Source organism: Mytilus edulis, chromosome 11, assembly GCF_963676685.1.
Source record: "Mytilus edulis chromosome 11, xbMytEdul2.2, whole genome shotgun sequence".
Lineage (NCBI taxonomy): Eukaryota > Metazoa > Mollusca > Bivalvia > Mytilida > Mytilidae > Mytilus > Mytilus edulis.
Window position 1 is genome coordinate 47,318,318 of NC_092354.1, and position 13,212 is coordinate 47,331,529.

Genomic DNA, 13,212 nt, shown 5'->3' on the forward strand with positions numbered 1-13,212 from the left:
AATATTATAAGATAAACCTTCAAATTCAGCTATGGCGATTGCCCTGAATATAAATACAGTGAGATGTGGTAAGATCCGCTGAGTCTAATAACGCGGATGTTAAACGTCTATAAACCAAATCATACAATAGTGTACTGATAAGTCGTTGAGAGATCAACTGTTTATTGGTATACAGACCCCCGGAGAAGGTGAAAAACTGAGAGTACAAAATAACAATCATAAGCATACTATTAAGTCAACACTTATACAGTAAATGTCAAAAAGTAGTACATTCACGCAGAAAATGGTTATAAAGTTCAATACAAGTAACTCTAGTACACTACACTCCGAAAAACAACATCAATATATCAGAAAAAGGTTACACGCAATTATCTATATATGCAATACAAATGACAGGTTGCATATGTCATTGACTGTACTTTTCATACTGGCACGATAAAAAAAAATTACCCACGTTAAAACTGTGCGGTACTGTATTTCTAGAAAATTCGAGCGTGACCCTTGTCTACATCAATAAAACACAAAAATAAATCCTAATATGTGGCATTAACAAATAATGAATGGAATTTAAGGGGCAAATGCATGCATAAGAAATACAAACAGTACTGTAAATTCACAGCGGTAATACTTTTTCATATCGTGCGTAAATGAACACCAATAATCAAATATGAAGTTGCATAAAAATTATAATGCAACAATATGCACAACGATATAAAGAATGAGCACAAATATAAAAGGTAAACTTACTCTAGTGATGGATTAAACTTCAAATAGAAAAAACAACGTGTTTCAGTTTTGACAAATATCGAGGGATAGGAAGTGAAATGATAAAAAGGACGACATGGTCAATTGGGCACTTTACCAAAATAGTACAAATAGAGTCAGCTATTAGGGGCACCGGTAGGACAACATGTAAAACAACTTAAACGTGAGAGCAAACGGTATTATATATAATATAAAAATTACCGAAAAATACGAAAAATATGAAAGACGGAAACCAACAAATACAACTGAATTATATGCTTCTGTCTAGGGAACATGCCTATAGAGAATGTGTTGGGAAAACATGTGTGTTAATGTCAATGTGTGCTCTGATATTAATATCAAGAAAGTATATTCTCCTGATATGACTTTTTATAGAATATGTATGTCATTTCAAAATGTGAATCTGTAAACTTGAAAGTTTTAATTTTCTATAAAAATCGAGATAACTGCAATGCTATTTGTTACAACTGTGTGATATGTGGCAATGACAGGCAAACAGGCATTTATTCTTAGTTACAGTGATAAAAGCTTCGATTTATTTGGGTAGGGAATAAAAGAATGTTCATACAATTTTGAAGTTGGAAGTCAGAAGTAAAAAGAAGTATAACATACATGTTGCTTGTCCTAACTGTAAACATGGTAAAGGATGTCAAAATACTCTTCTTTTTTTTTCTTTTTCTTTATATCTCTATTCAATCATACTTAATATTTACATACTTTACACGTATTCTACTATAATCCTACAGTTGAGAGATATTCCCTACAATACCATACAGCGAAATATTATACTTAACATATTGCAGCATTTTCACTTTGTTTTTGTTTTTGATTTTTTAGCTTTATTTCATAAAATTAAAATTGAAATTAGAATTGACAGATTGTTTCGATCCAAACAAAAATAATAATTCTTATTCATGTTTTATCTTGTTTTGGATACAAATAATTACTTTTGTATTTATTGTTAAGTCCTCTTAACCTAGTAATCGTTTATACCAGACGTTTGGTTTATTTACTAACAAGGCTTGTTTTAAATAGATCGTTTGCATACCTTTTAAGAGCAACTACATGCAACTACATGCAAAATTATGCTATAGGTTGCACTTTTTATATTTATAAATTAGTATTGAAAATTAGTATAGTAAAACGGACACCTAACGGAAGCGTACCGGATAAAACGGATGCACAAGATATACGGAAAGATCAAAGGCAATAATAAAAATACATAAAAATCGCATAAATATTCAAACGGTTTTTGAGTTACTGGTTTTGGTTTTGTCTTCAAAATGCCGCCAAATGGTAGTGTATGGCCTGCATAAGAGTTGCTTATTGTGCCCTTACTCTAAGATCAATTATAAATAATAAGAATTCATGACACTCAAGAAATCTGACATACCAATAATTGGCATTTATAATGCGAAATTTTCAATTGGCATTTATCAGTTTCAGATCCGTTAAACGTCCGGTAGAAGTCCGTTTCACATTCGTTCAAATCCGTTTTCCGTTAGACGTACGGTAGAAGTCCATTGGTGAAATTGACTACCAGATCTCTAACGAATGTATAACGGACAAGTAACGGATACAAAGCGGAAACGAAACGGACGAGTACCGTACAAAACGGACACCTACCGGACGCTCAACGGACTCTTTATCCGTTGGACGTCCGTTCAAAGTTTTGAACATGCTCAAAATTTCAAACGGACAGAACGGAGGTCGACGGATAAAACGTACGCTAAATGGGCATCAAACGGATATGGACAGACGTCTAACGGATAAGAACGCACGCCTTACGGACATGAACGGACATGTTTGAGCTATCCGTTAAGGTTTGACCGAGGCTTTTAATAACCAACAATGAAACGCTAGTAGATTTTGAAAGTGGCAATTGAGAAAGGATTGAGAACATCTTAACAGATGTTTTACAGACGTTCATAATTTAATAATTCATAATGAGGTTGATGTTCTAAAAAAAATAGTTCAGAAGAAACCTTAATCGCCTTTTACTGAAGATAGGATACATGAATGCACTGGAACGATAGTGCATCTTGGTTAAGATAGCTATCAATCACGTTGTGGTAATTTCTTAACCTACATGTACATATATCAATCAATAAAATTATAACAAAAATCTATTAGGGTGTGTATGTGGCTCACATAATTGAAATGTATGGGCAAAATCTAAAAAATATGTACACAAAATAAGTAGAAAGAAAAGAAAGAAAAAATCAAATAGAATAATGGGGTCCAAAATATAAGATATTCATATATTTGAGGGTAAACAGTTTAAAAGAGGGACGAAAGATACCAAAGGGACAGTCAAACTCATAAATCTAAAACAAACTGACAACTCCATGGCTAAAAATGAAAAAGACAAACAGAAAAACAATAGTACACACGACACAACATAGAAAACCAAAGAATAAACAACACGAACCCCACCAAAAACTAGGGGTGATCTCAGGTGCTCCGGAAGGGTAAGCAGATCCTGCTCCACATGTGGCACCCGTCGTGTTGCTTATGTGATTACAAATCCGGTAAATAGTCTAATTCGGTAGGTCATATTCATGAAAGGGAAGGGGATTGTAGTTACGACGTAAGGAACATATCCGATATCATTTGTGAAACGGTTATTCCATAACGGTCAACCAACTCGTGATGGCGTCCGTAAAATTTACGAAGGGATGATTTCAACTTCACTATTTGGAACTCTTGGTTTAATAGCTTCCTTGTGAGCAGCAAACCTCTATCAAGAAAATCATGATAGGAAATGCAAGCACGGGAATATCGTATCAATTGGGAGATATATACCCCGTATGCAGGTGCTGCTGGAATGTTGCTACTTAGAAATGGAAAGTTCACAATTGGAAAGCTGAAATCATCTCTTTTGTCGTAAAGTTTTGTTTTCAACCGACCCTCATTGTCAATTTCTAGATGTAAGTGAAGATATGAAGCCGACTTAATTGTATCTGTAGTATCCTTTATCTCTAGTTCGATTGGATAGATGCGTTCCACGTAGTCACCAAATTTTGAATTGTTTAGTGAAAGAACATCATCTATATAGCGGAAAGTAGAGTTAAAGGATATTGCTAACTTCTTGTCTTTCTTCCTAAGAAGTTCCTGCATGAAGTCAGCCTCATAATAATAAAGAAACAAGTCGGCGAGTAGAGGGGCACAGTTTGTTCCCATTGGAATGCCGACAGTCTGTTGAAAAACACGTCCTCCGAACGTAACAAATATGTTGTCAATCAAGAAATCAAGCATCTTGATAATATCAGTTTCAGAGAATTTTTTGTTTGAATCAGAGTGATTCTTTACAAAGTAGGATTTATCCCTCCTTAAGACAAGATACTTGTATCTACGTTGGCCATTCTTTTTTATGAAGCAAAGTAATACCAACTCTTTCAATTTGTCTTTTAGTTTGGAATGTGGAATACTTGTGTACAGAGTAGAAAAGTCAAATGTTTTAATACTGTTACAAGATGAAAGAGAGTTAGATTGTATGTACTCTAAAAGATCTTTTGAATTTTTAAGTATCCACATCTGATTCACGCCACCTCTAGAATAAGCAGTTTCACTATAACTTTGAAGCCCGTCTTTGATTGCTGATAAAATAGATGTTAATAATTTAGAAAGAGGTTTCGTGGAGCACTTGGAAGACCCAGCAATATACCGTTGTTTGTAAGGACACTTATGTAGTTTAGGTATCCAATACAGTGATGGAAGATCCAGTTCTTCATCTTTGGTTGAAATTCCAAAGGAACATAGAACAGACCTATGATTATCCAGGATTTCCTCTTTGGTAAGTGTCGTGAGGGTATATGTTGAGTTTCCAAGTGAATTGTCAATACCTAATTCGTTTATCAAGCAGTTGATGTAGTGACTTTTACACACAAAAACGATGTTATTTGGGGCTTTATCTGCGGGGACAACAACATATTTGTCATGGAGGTCGGATAGGTGTTTTGCAACATTTGGGTCTTTAAAGATTGACGTAGCATGGGCATTGATGGACCCATTCAGTTTCTTAATTCTGATTTGTATCAACGACCTCACTGCCTTAATCCATTCGGAAAGAGTGTCTACGTCTTACTTCTCGCGCTTAGCCCATTGCCTGGCATAATCCTCGACTGAATCCATCAAAATTTTAAAGTTGTATTTCCAATTGATAGATTTAGGCTCACGATATTTGGGACCTTTCGATAACACATTTCGTAGAGAAGTGTTATTAAAAATGTTAAGGTCACCGGTAATAACGTGGCCAGCAGGATTATATGTGAATTTGGAACTAGCACAAGTGCAATCAGGAGGTTTAGACTTGAAGTCGTCAATATCGAGATCCTGCAAAACGCGTTTGTAATTGAAAATTTTAGTTGCAATAGGTTTGGTATAGGTATAAGAAATTATTGGTACAGACTGGTCTTTGAAATAAGGAGGTATTTTTTAAAGGATAGGGAAAAATAATCAAATACATTGAAGAACTCAACAACAACAAAACACATGCAGACACTAAAACATTTACTATATATTGCTTAAAGCTGCATTACTGACCGAGTTACATAAGTACTGTCAAATTACTTTTCTTATTGAATACAAGTGCATATTGTATCACACAGTTTTTTTTTAAAAAAACATTGTACATAAATTTTAACTATAATAGATATAAGAATATGTGGTATGAGTGTTAATGAGACAACTCTCCATTCAAGTCACAATTCATAAAAGTAAACCATCAAAGTTCAGGTAAGGGAGCCATAGCTCATACCGAATAGTAAGCTATAAAGGGCCCCAAAATTATTACTAGTGTAAAACCATTCAAACAGGAAAACTAACGACCTAATCTATATAAAAAAAAACGAGAAACACTTATGAAACAAGTATTGCAGGATCTTAATGTAGAAGAACACATTAATAAAAACTCTACCATGTAACTGTTTCACCCATATTATATATATAATCCAGACCATATGAGTATTTGGACCATACGAGTATGGTCGGGGTAGTTAACACTCTGTTACAGTTTACTTCGAATACTTCTAAACTCTTCATATGGTATGACCGTTCCTTAAAAATACGCTTTCATATAGGTCATTTTATTATCATATTATAGTAAAGAGATTAACTGAATAAAAATAAGAAATTTCATGTAGTTAATTTTACTACCTAGTCAAAACTATAATAAACACATGTTATACCGATGTCCATTATCGATTTGTTATAACGAGTGAATAGCAACATGTCGACTTGTAAAGATGACTTTCAAAAATTTCTCAATAAACTGTTACACAAGAAGTTACTGACAAGGAACATATTTAAGTTGTTCTGTGAATATGGTGTACTGTAGTCATATTACAATATTTGAAATCTAGAGCTACATAAACACCGTAGACACATCGGAATTACCCAAAACCTTGGCATCACTGCAAAGGCTATCTTTTCATTTGCAAACAAAATGTGTAACTGAAAAGGATCGTACACAACCATGACGCGTGCAAATACGAAAAAAAGTTATGTTACCGCGTGGAAGTAAATGTCACCATAAGCCTACCTGCAAGAAAATAATAAGCGAAGAAAACTTACTTTGGCACCAATATTTATTTTTTAACGTACATGTAGGCTTTAAATTAATACATTTTCATGTAACCATCATTGTTTTTTTTAGATAAAGTTTATTATACTATTGAAACGTTTGTAATGCATATTTGAATAAAAAATACCTATATTGTCAAAATACGGATATGATCCGGCCCGTTTATAACCATACGAGTATATACTCATATGGTCCGGCCATACGCGTACGGTCGGACCATACGCGTATGGTCAGACCATATGAGTATACGCATATGGTCATGACCATACGCGTATGGTCCAAAGACTCATATGGTCCGGAACATATACAGCCCCTCTAGCCATGTTATAGCCGGTATCTAAACATAATTCAGTATGAACATCTGGGGAAGGTTATATCTCATGGTTCAAGTTCAGAGAACCCCAAGACATCAATGAAAATCTTACCTTCAAAAATAATTATGAATTGAGCACAACTCTAGAACAAAATGTTTAGAAAAATAAAACGATGGAAACTATTATGGACAAGTGACATGATATATATATATTTAATGTAGTTGATGGCTGATAAGATGAAATTACCTAACAGAGAAAAAAAATGTTTTTTATTCATGTTTGCCTTAAAATGAAAGAGCAATGTTGCCATTAAAAGAGTGTAAAGGAGCATTTCTTACTTTCATAAATGTATGCTACAGTAGTAAACCGATGTTCTGATCTTGTAAATCCACACAGAAGGACACATCAAGATAATTAAAAAAAAGAGGGACGAAAGATACCAGAAGGACAGTCAAACTCATAGATTGAAAATAAACTGACAATGCCATGGCTAAAAATAAAAAGACAAACAGACACATATTAATACACAACATAGAAAACTAGAGACTAAGCAACACGAACCAAACCAAAAACTGGGGGTTATCTCAGGTGCTAATGGAGGGTAGGCAGACTTTGCTCCACATGTGGCACCCATCGTGTTGCTTGTGTTATTACAAATCCGGTAATTAGTCTAATAAGGTAGGTCGCATTCGTGAAAAGGCAAGGGTATTGTAGTTAAGAAATGAGGAACATATCCGATATCATCTGTGAAACGGTTATTCCATAACGGTCAACCAACTCTCTGGCGTCCGTAAAAGTGACGAAGGGATGATTTCAACTTTACCATTTGGAACTCTTGGTTTAATAGCTTCCTTGTGATCAGCAATGCTCTATGAAGAAAATCATAACAGGAAACACAATCCCATGGATATCTTAGCAATTTGGAGATACATACTCCGTATGCGGCGCTGTTGGAATGCTGCTACATAGAAATGGAAAGTTCACAATTGGGAAGCTGAAATCATCTTTTTAGTCTTAAAGTTTTGTTTTCAACCAACCCTCATTGTCAATTTCTAGATGTATATCAATATATGAGACTGACTTAACTGTATCTGTAGTATCCTTTATCTCTAGTTCGATGGGATAAATTAGTTAAGAAATAATTCGTCCATGCCATGTTCTATTCTCACTTTAACATGAGTATGCATTATATTTGTTAACATCTTAATACCGAGCGTTAGCGAGGTATCAAATGTTTACAAATATAATGCCTACCCATATTAAAATGAGCATAGAGCATGGAATGATAGCATTATTTCGATTCTAATAGGAATATTTTGAACTTTTGTATACTTCGAAGCGGACCTATAGCAGACGCTCGAAATGTCGGCATTTTAATTTGATGAACAAAAAAATCATAGAAAAATCAACAGTTTATCAATAAAAAAAAGAACAAAAAACATTTAAACTTACTTTTAGAATGTTTTTATTTAATTTCCTAGAGAGCAACACCATAAAAAATGTCAATTTTGATCTCTGGCGTTGTTCAAAACTCATCTGACGTTTCAATTTCAATTGTGAAGTCCATGTTCTATTCGAATGAAAACATGGCTTTGTACACAAAGCTACAGAAGAACGTCATATTAGAATTTAACATATAGTCACCAAATTTTGTATTATTAAGTGACAGAACATCATTTATATAACGGAACGTATATTTTAAGGATATTGTTAACTTATCTTTCTTCCTAAGAAGTTCCTGTATGAAGTCAGCCTCATATATAGTGATAAAGAAACAAGTCGGCAAGTAGAGGACACAATTGGTTCCCATTGGAATTCCGACAGTCTGTTGAAAAACACGTCCTCCAAACGTAACAAATATGTTATCAATAAAAAATACAAGCATCTTGATAATGTCAATTTCAGAGAATATTTTGTTTTAATCAGAGTGATGCTTTACGAAGTAGGATTTATCCCTCCCCTAGACAAGATACTTGCTCTATGGTCGGTTGTTGTCCCTTTGACACATTCCCCATGTCCTTTGTCAATTTATTGTATCTACGTTCGCCATTCTTTTTAATGAAACAATGTAATACCAACTCTTTCAATTTGTCTTTTAGTTTGAAATGGAGAAAACTTGTGTAAAGTGTAGAAAAGACAAATATTTTTATACTATTGCAAGATGAAAGAGTCTTAGATTGTATGAACTCTAAAAGATCTTTGAAATTTTTTAGTATCCACATCTTATTCACGCCACCTCTAGAATAAGCAGTTTCACTATAACTTTTGATCTCGGCTTTGTTAGCTGATAAAATAGATGTAAATAATTTAAAAAGAGGTTTTTGTGGAGCACTTGGAAGACCCAGCAATATACCGTTGTTTATAAGGACACTTATGTAGTTTAGGTATCCTCAAACTGAGAGATTGAAATTAAAAAAAAAATACAAACGACAGAGTAAACATTTCGTGTGTCGTGTCTCGTGAATCTTGTTTTATGACAAAAATAAAATGATTGACAGTAACAAAAATTACTATAACCAAGTGCTCTTGTTCAAAGTTTTCTATTACAAAGTTTATAATGAAAGAGATAGATAGTTCCTCAAAGTGAATTAACACAAATACCGAACTCCTTGAAATATAAATTGAATGTCCGTACCCTAAATCAATACCTCAAACACACCAAACAATGGATACTGTAGTTTTAATCATGATCGAGTGTTTTAAATTTTACTTCACTTGTTTCACACATCAAATTAGGAGATGTTTGTATCTCGTAAATCAATTAAGGACGCCAAACATGGACACACACAAATCTGCGGAAATGAAATAAAATTCCAAAAGATGCAGGACAGGGTATGTATCTACTGCTATACATACATCACGGTCATACAAATGACAAAAAATGAAGAAAGGACATAGTTGTGATCACACAATACGGGTGGAGTTGTAAAACATAACTGTTACATGAGGTTATAATGCTTTAAGGGGTTCCACAATCACCCTTTTTTATATCTACATATCATGTATTAACTTGATTTGCTAATTTTGAATAAATTTAAATTAATAGAATTAAACTTCTAGAAAATACAATGACTTAAGCTGAAGTTTTATGACCCCTTATATTTTTTTTTTTTGTAATTATTTTATTTTTTATGTTGAAATATGTAAAACTACAGTACTAGGTACTCATTATAAAAAAATTTTAGTAATACCTGAAAGAACAATCAAGTCATACAGATATAATAAGATATAAATATTACAATTGATGATAACTTGCTTTTACCCCGTAAAAAAACAAGGTGAACAAATAAAGAGTCATTTTTCTCATATATCAGCGGGTATATGTCATGAAAATTAAAAGCCAACAGAGATATTCAATTAATTTCGGTTAATAATTTAAATATATTTTTTAATTTATAGATACTTTTTTTTACATGTAATCAAATATTTAGAATAATTTTGGACATACAGTAGTCCGATATTACTCTGACGTCCAACAGCTGTTTTGCAAGACAAGCTGCGGTTGTGGGACGTCAGAGCTTGTCCCATATTAAAAAGTAGATATTTGACCGTCCAAAATGAATGCGATGCTTCGTTGCTTCTAGGGCCGACTGACGGCATGAGAATTATATTAATCGGGCATCAATCTGTTCACTTTTCATTTAATATCTTCATTTATGTAAGTTTCAACTACCTTTCTCCCTTAATTTTTCCATATTTTAAGTTTTCACAGTGACCCATCGATTCTTGAATTTGAACTTTTATTTTGAAAGATTTACATGTAATCAACGAGAAAAAGTAAGGCACAGTGTGGGAGTTGATCACCCTAGGTCAATATGAATACATAATCTACCACCTCGTTCATTAACAATGCAAGTAAGGTTAACATCTGAGTGCTTCCGATTGTTATCATGGTTGGCTACTAAATGTTCCATACCGATCTCTTGCAAAGGAGGGAAAGAAATATACAGAATACCGAAATTAGCATAAATATTTGCATAATTTCAGTCACAATGCTGCGAACTCTCTCGTAACATGACGTCCATTTGAAAATGAAAGTAAAAACGCAGGAATCGATGGGTCACTGTAAAAAATGTTAAAGTATGGAAATATACAGGGTGGCAGGTAGGTGAAACTTACATAAATGAAGAGATAAAGGGCAAATAAACAGATTGATGACTGATTTATATAATTCCAAGGCCGGTAGTCGCCCCTCCCCCTCCCCCTAGAAGCAACGAAGCAGCGCATTCGTTTTGGACGGGCAAATATCCACTGTTTAATATAGGACAAGCTCTGACGTCCCATGGCCCAGCTTGTCTGGCAAAACAGCCGTTGGACGTCAAATAATCTCGGAGTAGACATTCAGTTGATCAGCTTATTGAGGTATTTTCAAGTCAACAGTGGTGTATTGCTATCGGACTTTTCTTGATTTGTTTTTTGGGCACGTAGTTTACTTATTGGTGTAATTTGTTTTAATCAAAGAATGCAGAACACATTTTGTAACATATACTTTGACTTATAATTGCTTTTGTTTAAACTAAGGTGAGTCATTATCTCATTGCAATCATAAGTCATTTCATCATTGTTACAGTTACAATAATAACCCCGAGATAATGAAAACACTGCGAACAGTATTATTGCAATTAATTATAATTAATCTGATATTTCAATCAATTTCGTTAGGATACACAAAACGTGTTTTAAAGAAGGGATCTGTGAGTGGTAGACAACACCTAATTATTGATGAATCGATTGATTGTGAGTACAACATGCGTATTCCTTTAAAATTCGAGTAACTTCTTTACATTAAATTTATCAATTATTGAAAGAATCCAAAATGTTTCGAACTATAAAAATTTCGTACACAAGTTTGAACTACAATATATCATGATATTTAATAATTAGCAAAAACGGTTAAATTCTCCAATGTAAAACATTCATTAAAAACTAAATGCATATGATTAAAAGAATCTGACCAAATTGGAAAATTAGAAAAAAATTAGTTATTGAACACAATTCAAATCAATTTTGCGGAAAATGATGACAAAAGGCGGCAATTAATTTCGAAGATGAGAATTAACTATTCAAGTTTCTGCACATGCATTCAAAATTTAAGCAGACCATGTTTAAGTTAAAAAAAAACTTTTAAAATGGATTTTTGAATTTATGGTGCAAAATATGTTTGCGTTTTAACCTTAAATCAATGGTTTTGATCAGAAAATAACACTCTTTAAAATTTACACCAATAGGACAACATTTAACTCAGTACAGTGTATCCAATTTCATTATATATGGAAAATACATTGGCTTGCATACCGGTTTTTTGTTGTTGACCGGTATAGTAATACCAACAAACATAATAATTGCAGTGGCCAAATGTTACGACATAGCCATAATTGGTGCCGGAATAGCCGGTACGTACGCTGTATGGCGACTGAGACATCAACATAAACAAATATCTGTATACGAATACTCAAATCGGGTTTGAGGAAGATTTTACACAGTACAGTTCCCAGGTATCCCGGATATCAATGTAGAGTTGGGTGGAATGAGATACTACCGTGAAAGTAAGTTTACAGCTATTGACATTCTTTGGATGAATAGTTGTCTCTTTGACATAGTTGTCTCTTTGACACATTCATCTTTTCCGTTCTTAATTGTCATAAACATATTATTTTACTGTGTAATAACGCTTTTCAGTGTTTTGTTTTAAAATATAATTTAACGAGCAACATTAAATGAGTTGATACACTTAAATTGTTTATTTATATTAAAGAACTATTTTCGGCAACACATTACGCGAAGTCAGAATATGTAACAAACTGAGATAACCTCTTACATGAAACTAAGTTTGACTATAGCGTTTAAAGGTGTAATCAACATAAATCATCTTAAATTATATAATATATAGATATTACAGTACAAAAAAAGGACAATGATCTTCTTTACATAAGAACAAAAAGCTAGAATATAACAGAAATCAAGGTTTAAAGAAAATTAAAGTAGAACATGGATGAGTATTTGTGTATGATCTCAATGAGAGGTTAAAGGAAAGATCAGCAGACAAGGTCTTTTGTTTGGCATTTTGATTTTTCTTCATTCGAGAGTCAATTGTGATGTTTTGGTAGACAAAACATGCATGCGAAATTTATTAATCCTGTTGTCTGTATTGAGTTAATTTATATGCAATAGTAGTTTTCATGGTATTTACGAGCGTAGGGATATACTTAAAAGAATATTTCACTGGTTTCTTTCTAATAATAGCTCCTTACTTCATACAAATGGAAGTATTTTTTTCTGATATTTTATTGTTCAAATAAGGGAGATATTCAGGAATTACACCGATGTGCTTACAACCAATATTCCAGAGGCTGATAAAAAGTATTTCGTCAAAGATAGAAGTGAAGTACTCATGTATAAACAAAGGTATGTGTTCATTATGACGTTGAATGCTCTCGTATAATTTATTTTAAAAGAAGGCAATTAAAGATCATATTTGTATACAGATTTCGAAACAACATATTGTCTAAAAAGCTGACATTAAAATCTGGAATATAAAATTAGAAAGAC